Below are 19,392 nucleotides of genomic sequence, written 5' to 3'. Positions count from 1 at the left end.
TTTGCATTTTACTCCTTGAACTAATTGTATTGCTTATGCTTTATCAACTAAACTGGATACGCAGGTTTGGCGTCATGCTTATTCCTATGTATTTCTGCACGCTTATATTGATGTGTCTTTATGTTCAGTCATTTTTGGCTTTGAAATAAATAAAATTAATCTTAAGTAGTTGTAATTGGTTGATCCTCTAACAACTTTTCTCCCCTTTATGCAAGCTGCGAAAAAAACACATCCAATTGTGACTCTACAACAGGTCTAGAACTTATGGGCCCGGCCCTTTCAATTTCAAACACCACAGTCTTTGCTCTGCAGCAACTTTCAGTGCATTTCCAAAAAGTGAAATCTGTCAATTGTGAACATGTCGGATCAAGACGCTTGTGCTTGTGTGTGCGATTCAATATGCGATATACTGTTCCTGTAGCCGTTTTGCCTGTTTTGATTTTTATAACGCATATCCTAGAAAAAAATAACCATATTGTTTTACTGTCACAATAGTGGATTTTTATTAATAGCACTGATTATGCAAGGGTGGCACACGTGCGCCCAAGAGTACTAAATGGCTGTTATTGTCTCGTCCCTCCTCCCCTTCCCGGATAAACAAGCAGCGGTCTGAGTCTACAAGTGATTGCTTGTTGTGTTTTGCGACCAGCAGTTTAGGAAGCAGTGACCTTTCCTGAGCAGACTCTCCAGTCCCCGGCAATTCCCTCGGAGAGCAGCAGGGGTCCCCCGCCCACTCAGACGGAAGGGAGGTGGTAGCTGTACCAGCAGCATCGCGGAGTTCACACAGCACAGAGCTGCTGGATGCCAGCAGCAAACCTCGGCGTTATCATCACACTTCCTTCCGATTCCAAATCCCGGGCCCCTTGTGAGCGCGCGCCGTTTCCTCTCTTGCTTTATTTGGTGGCGTGCTGGGATTTTTTGATTTCCTCGTCATTCCGTGTTTATTCGTCGCCTATCAGGAAATGAAGGGGAGCGCCTGCTGGACGCGGACCAGGCGCGTGCTTTCTTGAGGTAAGAGGCGCGATAAGGAGGCATGTCGCTGGTTCTTGTGGGATGCTCTGGGCTGCGGGAGCGTTGACACCGCAGAGCCGGCTCGGGCACTGGCCATGCCTTCAGGGAAAGGCAGGGGCGGTGCGCAGAATGGTGCAGGTGACAGGCGTTTCCAGCAGCCTGCTCGCTAACGAGATCTGAAAGATGGGTCCAGCGGCGGCTTCGTGAGGAAACACTGGATGCTGTTAAGCGTGTTGTTGTCACTGAGCTGCTGCGGGAATTTCCGAGCATGAGCTAACTGTGCACTGCAGATGTTCATACTATAAGATTCACTGTCTTCATCATTTTGGGCACTTGCGCCTGGCTGTCCTGTCTTATTTTTTCTCAGTCATGTTTCTCCGCTGCTGCTCGTATTCTTTTCCTGTTTTGAAACCACTTCCCTTTTCGTTGCTTGTCATTAAAGAGCGTGCCAAAATAGAGGCGGTCGAAATTCCCTCCTCGCGGGTTTACACAGGATTTAAGAAACAAGATCATAAAAAATGCATAGGTTTTGTAAAGTAATGCAGGCGCGAGATTCCCTCGGAGAAACGTGTCCCTGTTCATTTGGGGCACAGAGTAAGGAAGACGGCTGGTCTAGGGAGCACGTTTTGCAAACGCATTATCTCTCATGGCAGGTGAAAACCCAGCATCTGTTTTCCGCTATGGTTTCTGTTTTCCTGTGAAATCCCTGCTGACCTGCAGCCCGGAATTTATTTTAGGGGAGCGGTGGGGCTTGCCAAGGACAAGCAAGTGGGCAACCGGATTTGTGATCCGTGTCTTTCAATGTGATTTGCGTACATGGAGGGGAAAGGGGAAATGTTCTTCTCTCCACACCCCAGGAAAATGCTATGTTCCCCCATATTTGTAAAATGGACAAGGAGGAAGGACTCAGAAATTGCTTTTTAGTATGTTTAGGGTTTGTACGTTCTGCAATGTAAAGTGTACTGTACCGCGTGTTGCCATGGGACTGTGCTAGGAGACGAGACTAGAAGCCCCTCACTCAATGTCTTCTGTCTTTATATTGTTGTTGTTCACACAATTTCCAAATGTATGTATGTATCAGATTTCTAAAGTGTGAATCTAGCTACAAAGTATCAGACTTTTCAGTATGTAAAATATTTCGTTATATACTACATCTCAAAGGTAATCATTTGCAAATGAGAAACCAAGATATTTGCACCTCCTTATATACACTAGTTACCCTTTGGTGCACTTGTACGTATTCCAACAAAATCTCTAATAGTCACAAGACAATTTTGTTAAAGAGTCCAAACAGCAAAAATACTTTCAAGGCTGAAAATTTTATTTTTCGTAGTCTCTATAAATCAATTTCTTCTTTATTTTTGTATTTTATCCATAATTTGTCATTCCTACTATTAGTTTTTACAGCCAGCACATGTGTACCACATATACTGCTTTCTAGATCACAAATATCTTTTGTGCATTAAATGGAAATATACAAGTGCAGGAACTCACTAGTTAGAGTACATGTTTGCTTCTGGGAAGTGGTGTACTCTTGCATTAAATCTATTACATCAGTGATGGAAAGTGCAAGTCCCTTTCAAGTGAAAGAATTGCAGGTATTCAGTACGGGGAGGACCTGCCCATTCGAAGCACTGAACATCTCCAAACTTCATCATGTATTAACAAAGTAGTCCCTTGAAATATACTGCTCTCTTTTAATTACAATACATCTTTTAACAGGATTATACACTCACATCGTTTTGCTGTATTTGTCAATAATAACATATTATTAATACTGATTGTGATAGAACCACTCTTGTCAATCTACCACACAGTGACCCTCAGCTAGGTTATATCAAAATATCTAATTGAAAGCTCGTGTGTTTAGAGTAGACACCGGCTAGTTACGCTAGGATATCCCATGCAACCTAATTTGCCACAGCATTACTCGATTAGAACCACCTACTTAATGAACAAGTAATTGTTCCATACTTAACTTTCATAGTAGTAGATTAAACTCTCCTAAAGGATTTCACAGAAGTTTGGAACCAACATGATGTGTATCCTTTTCACTCTCTCACTTAGAGCCACTCCAGCTCGCCTAATATGCTCACTTAAGTGATATCTCCCCGATAAGCAATAACATGGGAATCAGAAAAATGAAAAGATATATGTTTCATTACTTTCACTAGATTCTGTTACCTAAGTTGGAAAAAAAAATTCTCTACATTTTTCAATAACTTAACAACAACAAAACTCACCAGCTATATGGAAGCTAAGCACAATCACTTTCTGAGATATTTATGCATCTCCCCATCATAAAGGGTTTCTGGAAGAAAATTGTAAAAGCTCCTAGTTTCAAACTCATACATAATGGTTTTAGAAGTTTGTGCCAATTTCTGAATTTAGTTAGCGACAAGTTACTATCACTCACTCAACTCACTAGATGGAATCTTTTTCAACAGCGTGCCTATAATCTAATTACTTGTAAAGAACCGCCGCCATTTGCCTACCCTTTTTAAACCCCACTGATTTCACACCAAACAGGTTGTATGATAGAGGCATACATACCTAAACCACGTGTGTCTCTACCATGCAGCCTGAACCATGAATGCGTCTTAACCACCATGCATTCCTTTACCACGCATGCCTTTACCACAAAATGTTGTGGTAAAGGCATGAATGGTAAAGGGGTATGCATGGCTAAGGTCGTGACCCCCCATTCCCCCACCCTAAGCTACCTGCCCCCCGACCTGAGGTCCAAATAGCCTGACCCCCTCCCACCCCCCACGCTGTCCCAACCCCTTCCACTGCCCTTGGGACTAAAACCCTAACCCCTATTTAAACAAGCATTGGCATAGCCAATAGGTCTCGCCTTTGGGACCTTATAAGTGTTTAGCCATGCAACAGTTGCGTAACTAAATACTTATAAGGTCCCAAAATCGAGACCTATTGGCTATGCCAAGCGCCTTGCGGCCGCGAAAGTGAGAGTGATCGCGATTGCGAGCGTGATCAACATCAAAGCGGTCTTGCGGCCGCGAAAGTGAAAGTAATTGCGGTAAAACGGAGCGCGCGCATCCGCGCACATGCACTGTAGCTCTAGGCTGGCCTGGTAGCACTTTTTGGAGCCCTCTCAATAAGTCTCGCCAGACCAGCGCATGCGCTGGGTCAGGCGAGACCTAAAAAACTACACTGACCCCCCCCACCACAAGCCCTAAAAAAACGACCCCCCCTACCCTAAGCCCTAAAAACTATCCCGACTACCCATTCCTCTCCCCTGCCCTGAGGCCCAATACTCTGTCTATTAACATACAGTACCCCAACCCCCTCCCACCTCGTGCTGTCCCTAAAATTACCTCAGGCCTAATACTCAAACGCCTAATTAAAAAAACTACCCCGACCCTACCCCAGCCCTAAATACTACCCCAACCCCCATCCCTGAAAACGACCCGAGCCCCCCAGCCCTGAAAACAACCCTGACCCCTCAGCCCTGAAAACGACCCCCCAGCCCTGAGAGGACCCGGACCCCACCAGCCCTGAAAACGACCGACTCCCCAGCCCTGAAAACGACCCGACCCCGCCAGCCCTGAAAACTACTCCCCAACCGACACAAACTAACCCCCCAAACCTGGACCCAGCCCCACTTAACTCACCATGTCCTCTCTTTCTGGTGTCTTCCTGCTTCCGCAGAGCTGCAACCAGCAGCTAGATCACGCACTGCCTTAGTCACGCACTGCCTTAGTCACGCATATGCGTGGCTAAGGCGTATAAGTGGTTAAAACAAGTGTGGTAGTACTTGCATAGTTGGAACTCACGTGGCTCTGCCCGCGTTGTTCCGACTTGTTCCCCCACCAAACATAATGACCCAAAACTAACGAACCAGAAGAGTAAGTTACTTTCTTCTGAATGTGACTAGACTGCGCCATCTTAGGAGTAGAGAAAGAATTCTTCTATAAAAAAGTGACTTCTTAATGAGACAAGGACCAAAAAGCAAATATTATTAAATCCCATTCAGAAATAGGATTATACTTCACAAACACATATCGGCTCCAATTGGCAAGGAGTCTAATCAAATGAATTAAATAGTGTTGTGAGACCAAACATTTTTATAATGGGTATCAAACTCAGAGAAAGCAAAGAGAAATAAAATGAAAAATAAATAGAGATGCAAAATCAAACTCCCGCGATACTCAACCTGTCGGACCAAAGCTACGCAATAGACATAAATACTGTAAATAACAACTTACTTACCTCAAAAATAAATTAAAGAGTATTATGATACTCACAACAAATCATAATTTCTTGAATGGTTGCCACTTTTAAAAGAAGAACGACATAGAGACCCGATCAAAATATCAAACTTGCTCAGCATATTACCTGCCATATCAATGGGGCACCACTTTATCAGAGGGCACTATGAGCAACGATTAACATACATAGACACATATGTAGATCTTATAGACATATTGTGCTGACAAGATTGTCCGTTATCAATGTTAATTCAGTAAAAAGATAGATATACTTTAGTGTACAGCTAGATGTTAATATTTGCAAGTCTTCACAGTGTACTAAACACCACACAGAACCAACCGTCCAGATATACCACGAGCATCTCTTTAAACACAAATTTCTTGAAAACGGCTGAACAGATTTACACCAGATCACTTTTTGTAAAATGTGGTATTATTCCATTCAGCTGTTTTCTGTTGGTGCAACAGAAATATCTTACTGAAATTAACATGAGGTTTTAAAGTTCTGCCCCCCTTTTTAGATCTTGGCTAGACAGCACATATGCTGTCTCGAAGAGACGTGTTGTGTTCAGTCTGTGGACTTGAGCCCGCCCATACGCTTATCAGTTGCTCGCTCCATTGTTGCTCTGAAATCCTTTGTTCCCATTTGTCCATGGCATGCATGTTTCATGCCTCTTCTTGTGTTTGCCCCTTCCCCAGAACATGGACAAAGTACTTGTATCCATGCACTGCTCCCGTTTTAGGAGCTACTGTTTTCTTTGTCTTTTGAGCACTCCATTCTAGTACTGTTGTTTTCATTCACTCCGTGTACTGGCAGGACCAACCCGTCCTAAGGTCTTGCTTCCAAGCATGTTGATTAATGCGGTTTTCCATACTGCTCTCTGGGTATCACCATGTGACCCCGGTCCCCCTAAGGTGGTTGGCCTTGCAGCAGAAACTATTGCAACCAAAATAACCACCATTTTTTAAAAGATGTTTGCCACAGGTATCTTTCCCACTTGCTGGAAGAAAGCTTCGGTTCTGACGCTCTTAAAAAAGTCATCTGTTGCTCCCCTTGCCACAAACAATTATCGCCCAACCTCTCGCCTCCCACTTCCAGCAAAACATATTGAGAAAGTGATGAACATGAAATTAGTCACACACAAACAGAAGAATAGCTGCCTGGACGCCACACAATTTGGTTTCGGGGCTAAACACAGCATATAAACAGCTCTTATCAAAGCCACTAAAGAAATTCGGATGAGCCAGGATCAAGGAGGAAAAGCTGCTCTTGTCCTTCTTGATCTGTCAGCAGCTTTTGATACAGTTAGCATGACAGGGGTGTCCGGAGTAGCCTGGGAACTCCTATTTTCCTTTCTCAGTAAACGAGAACAAATGGTCAACCTAGGTGTCTTTTCCTCACCCACATACAGTCTCCCTTGTGGAGTTCCACAAGGATCATCACTCAGTCTGACACTTTTCAATGTATATGTTACCCCTCTAACAGAGCTCATCAGATCTTTTGATTTTTTGCTCACGCCATATGCTGACGATACACAATTCATCGTCTCTCTCAACCCAGGTGACTCAGGTTGTGACCAAAGATTCAATGAATGCATGTAGGCAGCCAGTGTATGGATGGCCAGAAATTGCCTTAAAGGTATCTCAGCTAAAACTGAGGTATTGAACTTTTGGGCAAAACCATCCTTCTGATCCCCATCCTGGTGGCCATCCGAGCTGGAGTCTCCTCCTGTCCCAGTTAGGACAGCAAGAAATCTTAGAGTAATTTTTAACAATACACTATCTTTTACGGATCAAGCTAATGCAGTCACGTCAGTGGCGTTGTATATGCTTAGGCTGTTAAAGAAAATGTTACTATTTATTCTGGCCCAGTTGCAGAAACCAGCCATCACTGCTTTAGTGATGGCAAAGATTGACTATTTTAATGGACTATACCTTAATGCCCATCAATCAGTCATAAATAAGCTGCAGGTGCTGGAAAATGCAGTTGCCGGGCTTTTGTTTAAAATTCCCAAATATCAGTATATCTCTAAGTTTTTGAAAGACCTGAACTGGCTCCCAGTTAGACAGATGTTTATTTTTAAAGCACTTTGAATCACGTTCAAAGTGCTGCATAACCAAGGACCACCTTTTCTGAGAAAAAGTTTCAACTGGTACAGGCCGGGTAGATTCCTCCGGTCAACCACAGCCAATTTGATGATAGTGTTTAGATTCCATTGCATGTCCTGGGGAGGCAGGGGCTTTGTGCTGGGAGATTCCATGGCTTGGAATGTGCTGCCTCTATACAGGAAAACCATGCCAAACCTATTGGCCTTCAGAAAGGCCTTGAAAACTTGGCTGTTCTCAATTCAATAACGGGTCATACGGATGGGATAACACTCTGCCAACTCTCAGCTAGCGCCAAGACGCCCTATGGGTAATCGATCGCTATATAAAAATAATAATATAACATAAACTGTAGCAGAAGTATTTTGTCTTACATAATTCATGACATGGTCAGTGACATCACTGATGACATCTCAAATGTGCTAACGCACCCCGCGGCGTGTTTTAAGTTGGGGGATTAACTCCCCTTCAGTTCTGAGGGTGCCTGGGGGCCAACTAGCCCACCAGCTACCTCCAGTAAATGCCACAGAGCTATGTTGCAGAGTGGTGTAAAAAGGGGGCGTGGCCTTGGACCACCTCTCTGCAACGCAGTCCCTGGCGCTTACTGGAGGTACCTGGTGGGCTAGTTGGCCCCCAGGGACCCCTGTATTTAAGGGGATTTAATTTCCCAACTTACAACGAGCCACAGGGCGCATTTGCAGAGTGATGCAGGGAGGGGGCGGGCCTCATGCGCTATGCCATTTTATTTTCCTTTTGTTTTTTTTCAGAAGTAGGGCTGTGTGACCCCCTTTTTTCCCAGTTTTGAGGCCCTGGGGACCCCATCCCCCAAGGCCTGACCCCTATATATATATATTTTTTAAATATATGGGAAGGGGGCCGCGTGGCCCCACTCCCAAGGCCAATTTTGGCCCCGGGAACCCCATCCCCGGGGGCATGGCCATACATTTATTTTTTTCATATAAAATAAAATTTAGGAGGGGGCTGCGTGGCCCCCCTCCTGAGGCCTCTATTAGCCCCAGGGACCTCATCCCCCGGGGCTGTGCCTCTTTTTATCTGTTTTTTGTTATTAAAGGAGTGGGGCCAAATGGCCCCCCTCCCAGGCCACTCATGGCCCCGGGGACCCCATCACCCAGGGTCTGGCCTTCCCATTGGGCACCGTGGGGGGACCCCAATTCCTCCACAGTCCCGCCGGCATTGCTTTTCCACACAGAGAGCTGCTGACATGTAGCTCCCCTTGTGGAAAAGCAGTCTGGTTTGGATTTTGTAAGCGAGAGCAGGAAACCTGCTCTCGTTTACAAAATCCAAACCAGAGTTTGCTATGACAGGGTGGGAGCGCACGGTTCCCGCCCTGCCATAGCAAACAGCAGTGTCCCGGGGGGTGGGCCCCCCAGACACTGCAGGAGCCAGCCCTGGGGGGTGGTGGTCCCCAGGGCCATCAAGGGCTCCAGCGTGGTCCCCCTCCCTTCATTTAGAAAGGTGGAGGTGGAGGTGGAGGTGGTGGTCCCCGGGGCTTGCGGACCCCCAAATTCAAGTACTCAGTGGCCTGGGGAGGTGGTGGTCCCCGGGGCGTGTGAGAGGGGCTCCTGCCCTTCCCACATATTTAAAATAATTTGTTTTATAAAACTGAGCCCCGGGGAGGTGGTACTATATGGTGCAAGGAATGCCCTGTTACTCAATGGGCCTCCTCGACGGACTATCAAGACCAGCATGCACCTGTCTGGGGAATGCAAGCAAAGCAGCTGAACATCATTAAGTGGAAGAGGGGCGAGAGACCACCTGATTGGGAGCGGTCTCGGGAAGAGCATAACGTCGCTTGGCCCCCAGGAACATCAAGAACACCTTGAGACTGGCACTGATGAAGCCGTTTGAAGGCTGAAACGTGTATGCAGAGCGTTTCAGGGACAGAATCTCTTTGTGCATGGAAAAACTATTAAAGCCATTTGTTTATTCCCTGGAGTTGTGTCGCGCTGTCTACTTACTTGGAAGAGAGCATGAACTGTATGTTTTAACCAGCAAGCAGGTGCTGGGTGGCGACGCGCCCTCTCGATCTGGAGCAACGTGGTTAGCCTGCACTTGGAGTGTTTATGTTTAAGCGGAGCCCCCCTAGCATGCCAAAACCACTTGGTTTGATTCTGGATGCGAGGGGAGAGAGGAGGCAATAATGTGTGCCTAATAAGGGGACAAAGGAATGGCAGGACTCCCCAGCAACCAGGGGTGGTGTTGATACCCGCAGCCAATTATTATTGGGGTACCACATGGTGCAAGGAATGCCCTGTTACTCAATGGGCCTTCTCGACGGACTATCAAGACCAGCATGCACCTGGCTGGGGAATGCAAGCAAAGCAGCTGAACATCATTAAGTGGAGGAGGGGCGAGAGACCATCTGATTGGGAGCGGTCTCGGGAAGAGCATAACATCACTTGGCCCCCCCAGGAACATCAAGAACACCTTGAGACTGGCACTGATGAAGCCGTTTGAAGGCTGAAACGCGTATGCCAAGCGTTTCAGGGACAGAATCTCTTTGCGCATGGAAAAACTATTAAAGCCATTCGTTTATTCCCCGGAATTGTGTCACACTATCTACTTACTTGGAAGAGAGCATGAACTGTATGTTTTAACGAGCAAGCAGGCGCTGGGCGGCGACGCGCCCTCTCAATCTGGAGCATCGCGGTGAGCCTGCACTTGGAGTGTGCATATATATATATATATATATATATATATATATATATATATATATATATATTACCTACTGGCGGTCACCAGTAGGGAGTTATAGTTAGGACCTTGTTTCTATTCAAAAAGCGTTTTTACTTTTCCAAATAACTTTGGTACCGGTTGAAGAATCTTTGCGAAATTTTCAAAACGTTGGTCTCGCTCTGGTCAGCTCCTATCCTGAAAGTTTCGGGGTGACTTGCCAAGTGGGGGCCGAGAAAAAAGGGGGGTCCCAAAACGTGTTTTCTCCATGTTATTTCCCATAGAAAACTTTAGACACGACTACAGCCCGAACTGCTGAACGGAATTACACCAAATTTTTCAAAAAGGCAGCCCTTGGTTCAGAAAAAGACCTTTTTTTTTAAATGGTGTGAATCCGTTCAGTAGTTGCTGAGAAATTCAAAAAATAAGAGTAAAAAAATCCATTTCCCATAGGAAACTTTATGCAAGGATACAGCCGAAACTACTGAACGGATTTACCCCAAATTTGGCAAAAAGGTACTGCTTGGCTCAGCGACCTTTTTAAAAATGTTGTAAATCCGTTCAGTAGTTGCTGAGAAAATCAAAAATAAAAGTTTCTATATTTAGAGGCATGGAGGATCCGCGCACCCTCCCGATCACAAGCTTCATTCTAATTGGCTGTCAGCACTTCAAACCAGGAAGTTTTGGGAGCCATCTTGTGCCTTGGTAGAACCGAGGCACAAGAAAAGAGAAAAACAAAGGCGCAAAACAAGAAAAGGGGGCAGGGTAGAAACACCCTGACCCCCTAGGCCTGCTTAGGGGGTCCCACAAGGACCCCCAGGGCCAAAAAAAGCTTTTTTTTTTCTTTTTTAAATCACGGGATGCGTGGAGGATCCCGGATAAAAAAAACAAATCATGGTCTCCTGCGCTTCGTTATTAATTAGCCCCCGTGTGGGCCAAGTCCCGGGGGCATCTCAAAAATATAGTTGCGGGGGCCCAAGGGGACCCCCGCAGCCCTGGAGTCCGCACGCCCCGGGGGTTTCTAAAAATATTTGCGGGGGGGCACACAGCCCTCTCCACAGCCCCAGGGACTGCCACCCCCGGGGCTTGATTTCTAAATGGGTGGGGGGCCCCCAAGCCCTGAGGACCGCCATCCCCGGGGCCTTTTCAAAAATATTTGCTGGGGACCGCCACCCCCGGGGCTTGTTTTTTGTAAAATAAAACTACCTGTGTGGGGGGGCTCGAGCCCCCCCACACGCCCCGGGGACCGCCACCTCCCCGGGGCACTAAGTATGCAAATGTGGGGGTCTGTTATGGACCCCCGAGCCCCGGGGACCACCACCTCCGGGGCTTTGCTAACGTTGGGGGGGGGCCGCGTGGCCCCCCTCCTGGAGCCAGTGATGGCCCTGGGGACCTCCACCCCCCCAGGGCCGGGTCCTGCAGTGTCCCGGGGTGCCCACCCCCGGGACACTGCTGTTTTCAATGACAAGGCGGGAGCCTGGCGGCTCCCGCCCTGTCATTGCAAACTCTGGTTTGGGCTTTGAAAGTGAGAGCAGGAAACCTGCTCTCGCTTTCAAAATCCAAACCACATTGCTTTTCCACACGGGAGCTGCATCTTAGCAGCTCCCCGTGTGGAAAAGCAATGCCGGGGACCCCCCCATGGACCCCCCCATGGTCCCCAACGAAAGGCCAGGCCCCAGGGGATGGTGTCCCCACGGCCATTAGTGGCCCGGGTGGGGGGCCACGTGGCCCCCTACCCCATTATAATTTTTTTTTTTTAAAGCGGAATGGCCGGCCCCGGGGGATGGGGTCCCCATGGCCATAAATGGCCTGAGGAGGGGGCCACACAGCCCCCCTCCCATAATTTAAATTTAAAAAAAACCATGGCCATGCCCCACGGGATGGGTTCCCCGGGGCAGAATATGACCTCGGGAGGGAGGCCATGCGTCCCCCCATCCAATTTAAAAATAAAAATAAAAAATAGGGGTCAGGCCCCGGGGGTTGGGGTCCCCAGGGCCAATAAAATAGGAAAGGAAGAGGGGCCACACGTGTGCAAACACGCCCTGTGGCGCGTTTTAAGTTAGGGAATTAATTCCTCCTCAATCCTGAGGGTCAACTAGCCCACCAGGTACCTCCAGTAAGTGGAAGTACCTGGTGGGCTAGTTGGCCCCCAGGGATCCTCAGGATTGAAGCAAAATTAATTCCCCAACTTAAAACGAGCCACAGGGCGTATTTGCACATATGTCACCTCAGGCCCCGCCCCCTTCCTTCACCACTGTGCAAACGCGCCCCCTGGCGAGTTGTAAGTTGGTGAATTAATTCCCCTTCAATACTGAGGGTTTCTGGGGGCCAACTAGCCCACCAGGTACCTCCAGTATGCGCCAGGGAGCTGCGTTGCAGAGAGGTGTTCAGAGGCCACGTCCCTTTTTACACCTTTCTGCAACGCAGCTCTGTGGCACTTACTGGAGGTACCTTGTGGGATAGTTGGACTTCAGGGACTCTCAGGATTCAAGGGGACTTTATCTCCCAACTCAAAACGCGCCACGAGGTGCGTTTGCACAGTGGTTAAGGGAGGGTGCGAGGCCTGAGGTGACGCGTGCAAACACGCCCTGTGGTGCGTTTCAAGTTGGGCAATTAATTCCCCTTCATTCCTGAGGGCTCCTTGGGGCCAACTAACCCACCAGGTGCTTCCAGTAAGCGCCACTGCGCTGCGTTGCGGAGAGGTGGTCCAGGCCATGCCCCTTTTTACATCTCTCTGCAACGCAGCTCTGTGGCGCTTACTGGAGGTACCTGGTGGGCTAGTTGGACCCCAGGGACCCTCAGGATTCAAGGGGACATTATCCCCCAACTTAAAACGGCCACAGTGAGTGTTTGCACACATGTAACCTCAGGCCCCCCCCCCTTTCACCAGTGTGCAAACGCGCCCCGTGGCGTGTTTTAAGAGGTAGTTTTAATTCCCCCGCCCTATTATGTACTAGAGACTTACAGAGGAGGTCATTCTAATCACAGGGTACCCCAACGCATAGTGTTCCCTAGTGTATGTAGGTGTTTTCACTGTATTCTAAGTGTATTTTAGCATAGCACTGGCTCTAGGCCTGGTTAGTCAGAGTCAGTTACCACCACTACTTGTCTGAAAAGGTTATGGGCACAGGAGGACTTTATTCTCCTCTGTTGGTTCTTTCTGCACATCTCTTCTTCTTCCTGCACTTTTCTTTGTCTTTGTGGACTTCTGTTGCTTCTTTCTGCATTTCTTTTTTTTCTTTCTCTGCGTTGTTTCTTCTTTCATCACATGTCCTACCTCTGTAGGCATAGTTAGAAACTAGCATTTAAAAAACCTTTGGAACTCACAGAAAAAACCATAGGTTTCAGGCACGTTATAGTTAGAAATTAGCATTTAAAAATCCTTAGAAATTCACTGAAAAAACCATAGGTTTTAGGGAAAGTTATAGTTAGTTGGACATTTCACTCCCACAAAACCAGAGAAATTCCCCCGTTATAGTTAGTTCAGCTAAGTATAACTCGCGTCCCGCAATGCACTGCTGGTGACGTCACATATTACATCACTCATGAAATGGTCAGTGACATCACCCTGACGTTTTTGGTAGTGGAAGGTAGAGGCATGTACTGGTGTAGAAGGTGTTGTCAAAAATGTGAATAGGGACACATTTGGGTGTAATCAGGGGAGGCCAGGGCACATAGGAAAGCTAGATGGATGTTGAGGGTACTAAGCTAGGAGGTAACTATTTTTGAGAGAAAAAATCAAATGAAATGAAAAAAAGAATTTGGAGCGCCAACCATGATTCATCTAGGACCCCCTTTGCTGGAAAATAATCTAGGACAAAATTGCCTAATGTAATATCTCTCTGTGCATGGGTATGTGTCAAGGCAGCGTTTGTTGAGTGATGTACAGTTTTCTAATATGGACTCCGATGGAGAATGGATAGCACCAATTGCAATAGTGTATATGTCTCAATTAAGGCAAGCGGCATGCATGACATTTTTCTATGCCAAAGTAATGTATTGTGCACTGACTAGTGTTAGATAGGGTCAGGGGATCTGCAAGTCATTTTAGAGGAGTGCTACAAGTTCGATAACTAATAATTCTGCCACATTATTAATAATCTTTGTTATAGTTTAATAACATTTCTATACCTGCAGTCTATCAGCAACCTATCTGTGAGACACCTATGAAACAGAAAAGAGGGATTGTTAAGCGTATGGCAGTAGCTAATCTTTGTTATAAATTCTATTAACTGCTAGGTTCCAGGAGAATTGTTTGTACTATTAATCAGCAGTGGAGAAGAAACAGTTGGATACTCTAATTTGAATGGACTATATCTTGTTCTGGTTGTATATGCATTATATATTTACAGTAGTGTGGCTAAGACATACTATCTCTTTATGTAAAATTATTCCTTATCATGAACTTATTTTGAAAAACAATGTTGACGTTTTGAAGGTTCTCCCCAATTGCAATTGATGTGTTACTGTGCCAGCACACAACATAGATAAAATGGCAGAAAAGGCACAGTTTATCTGCTATTTATTGTTCTACAAAATATAGCAATGTTGCAGCTTTCATTCATGGTAAATCACATCACCTAAAACACCTATGCCTTAGATTGGCTTCATGAAAATTGAGTTGTTGCTACTGCATTGCAAATGTTTAGCAATTACTGATTATAATAATCCTCCAGAGGTCTCAAACCTGGGTGGGCAAATATTCAAAGAAGAATTCAAGCAAAGTTGATCTAGAGTGTGTTGTAACTTGAATTCCTATAATGCTTCCTTTTCCCTGGTTACCCATTCCCTGCTGGAGAGCCAGTATGAATGTGATGTATGTGGAATGTTAGAATGTTTGATGAGGTTGTGGGATGCTGGAGAGCCTGGTGTGGTTAACAGAGAGACAGTTGGAGTGTGTGGGTTGAGCAGCAAGGATGCTGCTCCTGGTGGGGCTGAACTTCTTTTCCCACTTACCATCCTGTAACTAAGCTTAATAAACCTCTTACCTACAACCTACTTCCTGGCTTCCTTTTGGACTTCTTTTGGATTGCAACAGAGTGCATCTCTGAACAAAATCTTAGCAGCAGTCATCCACAGGATATCCAATGTTTCCTTGTGTGGGTGTAGTTCTTGTGTTCACAGAAAGGGAGGAGCAATGGATTGGGTCACTGTGTTCCAGTTTTTTAGAGATTGACTACGATAAAGTGAACTGCAAATAAAAGAGAGAAGTAGTGCTGCCAAATGAGCTTCCAACACTACTGTTGTGTCAAATCTTGGCCTTGGCTTGCAGAAGTAGCATTGGTGTTCTTGCTGCTTGTGGCTTCCACTCAAGTCTGTGAAACGCTAATAGTGGTTTAGCAGTGGATTTGCTTGTAGGAGTTCTCTAAACCTTGTTCTGCCAAACCAGCTTTATACAGAGCTAGCACGCATGTTGGGCTCATACCAAAATATGTGCCTGCACCTTCCTTGCAAGTGACCTCTAAACCCAAACTTCTCTTCCACTTAGTTCCTCTCTCTTGGCTGCTACAAACGGCTGGAGCCCTGCATATTTTTGTTTGGTTGTGTTGTTTTCTGTTTTAGTTGTGATATCTCCAGAAACAGTTCAATTATTAATAACATTGAAAGACGAAAAGACACTCATATTTGGAAAATGCACAAATGAACACAGATAATAATTTCAGGGAGCCTGTACAGCCTTTTGCTGCCCTTTGACCTAGTGTGCGTGACACATATGCTGCATATATACATGCGTACACCCTAGCCCAAACATACACAGCTTTTGCGTCGAGTTTGAGTTACTTTTGTAATGCAGACCTGGCCGAAAATGCTTTTTGGGATTCACAAACCAACGCAAATTGATCTTTACGCTGGTTTGTAAGAAAAAGGAGTGCAAACCAGCGCGAAGCGCTGCTTTGTGTTACTGTGCGGCAAGGGGACATTACATGGGTGGTGCATGGGTGTTCCCATGCAACCACCAATGGTGTTTGATGTAAATCCCTATCTAGTAACAATAAGAGATAGGGGTTTGCACCAAAAATTAACAGCACTTGAAAACAGGTGCTAAAATACAGAGATTTGCTTATATTTCTCCTAACTTTTCCCACCCTGTATGTGTGCTAACTGTAGAGCACACATCCAAAGAGGGAAAGGTTTTAAAGTTTGTCTAAGCATAGTTTTTGTACTGGAATTGTGCCCTTCAAATACAAAATTTATGCTAGAGTCACGCAGAAGGCTTAATGCAAAGGTATGTGCGTGGCACTCCGCAGCCTGATTGTGCGCCGGCGCTAGGGAGAGAGCAGGATAGTGCCATATCTCTGTAGCTATGGTGCTTCCTTGCTCTCTTCCTGTCTCACAACACAACACAGCAACTTTTGGTGCCATATTGCATTGTGAGACATGTTTGTAAATCTGGACCCAATGTCTTTAAGTATAGCTGGCTAGTCAGCACTTGTTACCCTGAAAAAAACAGAGAAGTGTCACACTTGAATCTACTTCCGTATTTATTTAGTTCACTATTGTTTGGATGACATTCATAATAATTAATGACAAAACCAATAGGTTTTACTTTTTGAATAGTCAATGCACATAGAGGCACAAAGTATTTGGGTACTGAGCCACATGTTGTATGCACACAACTGTAGGTAAATATCCTCACTGGGATCAACAGAGGCATAGAGTAAAATGCTCTGAAAGCACAAGGGAATGTGCATAAGAGGGCATCTAGTGATGTCTATGGCAGAGCAACACAGAGTGGCATCTACAAGGCGACTACAGGACGATGCACAATACAGGAACACTCAGGATGCACCTTAGAGCACTCACAAACTTCTCGGGAGCAGTGGGTGATGTGTCTCTTGAATGCACTTCATGGTATGCCTCAGGAGAGCACTGGGTGATGAAAAGACAATGCCCTGTGTACCATCGGCTACCGCTTCTAGCTCAAATTTACCAGATTTATCTTTGGTGTTGAATGTTTCTTGGGGTGATCATCATATTCTAGTAAATGAGCAGATTCGAAGAGGACAAATCCCGCATGTTTTACAACACAATTTTAATTAAATTATTCAGAGTCAAACCGTTTTCGGGCTTTTCTGACGGGGAGGGGGTTGTGAAGTATTCAAGTTTGTCATACAATACAGAGCACGTTCATGTCTTTCTCAGTCAGGTTTTAATTAGTTTTTTGAGGGCGAGCAGTTTGGAAGGGATTCCTTGGGAAAAGTTTGAAAACTTGGAGGCCGCTGTGTAGGGCATAGAAGAAAGTCTAATACAAAAACATTTAACAAAAAATGCAATTTGTATCAGAAGGAGAGCACAGAGAAGAATGGGCAGACCCAGAAATAGAATGGCACTTGGATGAGAGACGCAGTCTCACTGTGCGGTCAGTGGATTGTGACAATGGTGGGGGTGTAGGTCAGTAGGAAATCCAGAGTCTATTAACAGGGCGGTCACATACGTTTCACAATTGAATAAAATCCAGGTATAGAAAATCCAGGAGCGGGAAGCAGTGGGGTCATCAGAATGTCGCTTCACAAGGGAAGGAAGATAAAGAAAGGGATTCTAGTAAATTCTCTCTGATTCTAGTAGGTTGCTGTTAGACATCGTTATGGATTGTTCTTCTTTGCTCAATGCCTTCACTTCTGCATTTTAGTTGTCACATGAATGAGAATGTTTCACAACTCTGAAATTTGAAATCTCGTCAAGATCTCACAAGAACCACAAAACAGAACTTTTAAATGCAATAAAGAAATGATTACAGATATCAACTGTAATAAAGTACTACAGATGACGTGTGTTCTCATATTGCGGGGATTCAGCAATCTGCACTGAAAAGAAGCAATATGCTACAAAGATGCGTCTTAGGTTAGATATGACCCATTTTTTTAAGTACAGTGACTTCTATAAATACAAAGAATACAAAGAATTAGACCATTTTTTTCTTCTTGTCATGACATTGGCTCCCACCTGCTCATACAGGGGTATATTCACAAAGGCCTGTAAAAGTACAAGAGCACTCATGTAGTACACTTTTATGTACTATAACATATCTACGTGAATTAGCCCCAAAAAATCTAAATGGTAATATTCATATGCTATTAGTACTTATAGAAAGGATCCTGCCCTGTTTTCAGTTTTCCTAATAGGGAGTTGGACATTTCAGGGCTGTTTCAGAAACGCCAGGCAAGTAAAAGTACATTGAAGAGTATGCCTATAGTACTGCTGCCTGTACTTGTGACTACTCTTGTGAATCCAACCAATCGAATTTGTGCTATATATGCATTTATGTAGTCATCAAGGCTTGACTTGTAGAGGTCCTCTGGGACATTCATTTTTAGAATGCTTTCTATATCATCTGCATATTTGTAAAAAAGGGCCGAGTTCCTATATCAATTTACTGTGGAACTCACGGCCAATGGACCTTTATTGCCTGCTGAGAAGAGTAGAGGGGAGAAACAAATCATTAAACAAGATCTCAATTTACAAGGACTATGACTCTGAAGAATCACAGACTCCAGCTTCCAATTTAGTGGGTTTATTACAAAGCCAAGAATAACTGAATGTACAAGCACCTCATTACGAGATTGTACAAGTACATGGGAACTAATTAAAATCCAAACCTACGGGCTAGCTTTATGTGATGGATCATAAACAGAATGACAATCTTCAGAAGCAGAACACAGGCAATGATTGCCCTCACGTCAAGTTCGGTCTTCATCTGGTGGGAATTAATAAAAAGCTTTAGTCTGTCCTTACACTACCACTATCGTGACATCCCTACTTAGCATTTCCCAGGCAAGATCAGGAAAAAGGTGTCAGCGCATGAAGACTTCCTAAGAAGTACACTCACGTTGTATGAGTCAAGTAGCCAAAGCTACAGAGCTCGTTCTAAGTCCTTCGATCTCCTCACCCCTTCTCCTATCTCCACCCCGGGACACTATCCCTAATACAAAACATGAAAATGCAAAACACGCCCACAGATCGCCTCATCTCGCTGGACACTTCCCATAGGTGATTTTCCACACAGTGTCTGTGCTCCCAGCTCCTGGCTCAATGACTATGATTCCCAAGCCTCCCTCAAGGAGAAAGAACACTGGCTCCCAATTATCAGCTCCCTTCAGCAAAATGTATAGCATCCTCCTGAGCCTAAATTTACTGAGCAAAAGACATTATTCTAACTAACAAAGACGACTTTCTCCACCTGCAACAGAAACGTGAGAACAGAACAAATCCAACGTGCACATGAGTTTTACCAACAGCAGAAAGAGACTTCCAGGGAAAAATACAGTTCAGGCCTACAGAAATCGGCCAATATAAGAATGAAATACATAGGCCTTTCAAATACACACATGAGTGAACATTTCATTTAGGC

General features: G+C 45.3%; 1 protein-coding gene across 1 annotated transcript in view; it reads left to right on the top strand.

The window, feature by feature from the left end:
* The first annotated feature begins 627 nt into the window (after positions 1 to 627).
* PTPRE (protein tyrosine phosphatase receptor type E) overlaps positions 628 to 19,392 on the top strand; it is an 895,414-nt gene continuing 876,649 nt past the window's right edge. Inside the window, exon 1 of the mRNA XM_085606227.1 lies at positions 628 to 1,011. The gene's annotated coding sequence lies outside the window, so the exon portion shown is untranslated. The remainder of the gene's footprint in view (positions 1,012 to 19,392) is intronic.

Source organism: Triturus cristatus, chromosome 1_2 (assembly GCF_964204655.1).
Source record: "Triturus cristatus chromosome 1_2, aTriCri1.1, whole genome shotgun sequence".
NCBI classification, from domain to species: Eukaryota; Metazoa; Chordata; class Amphibia; order Caudata; family Salamandridae; genus Triturus; species Triturus cristatus.
Note: the sequence above shows the minus strand (reverse complement) of the source record. Positions and strands in the feature narration are given on the sequence as shown.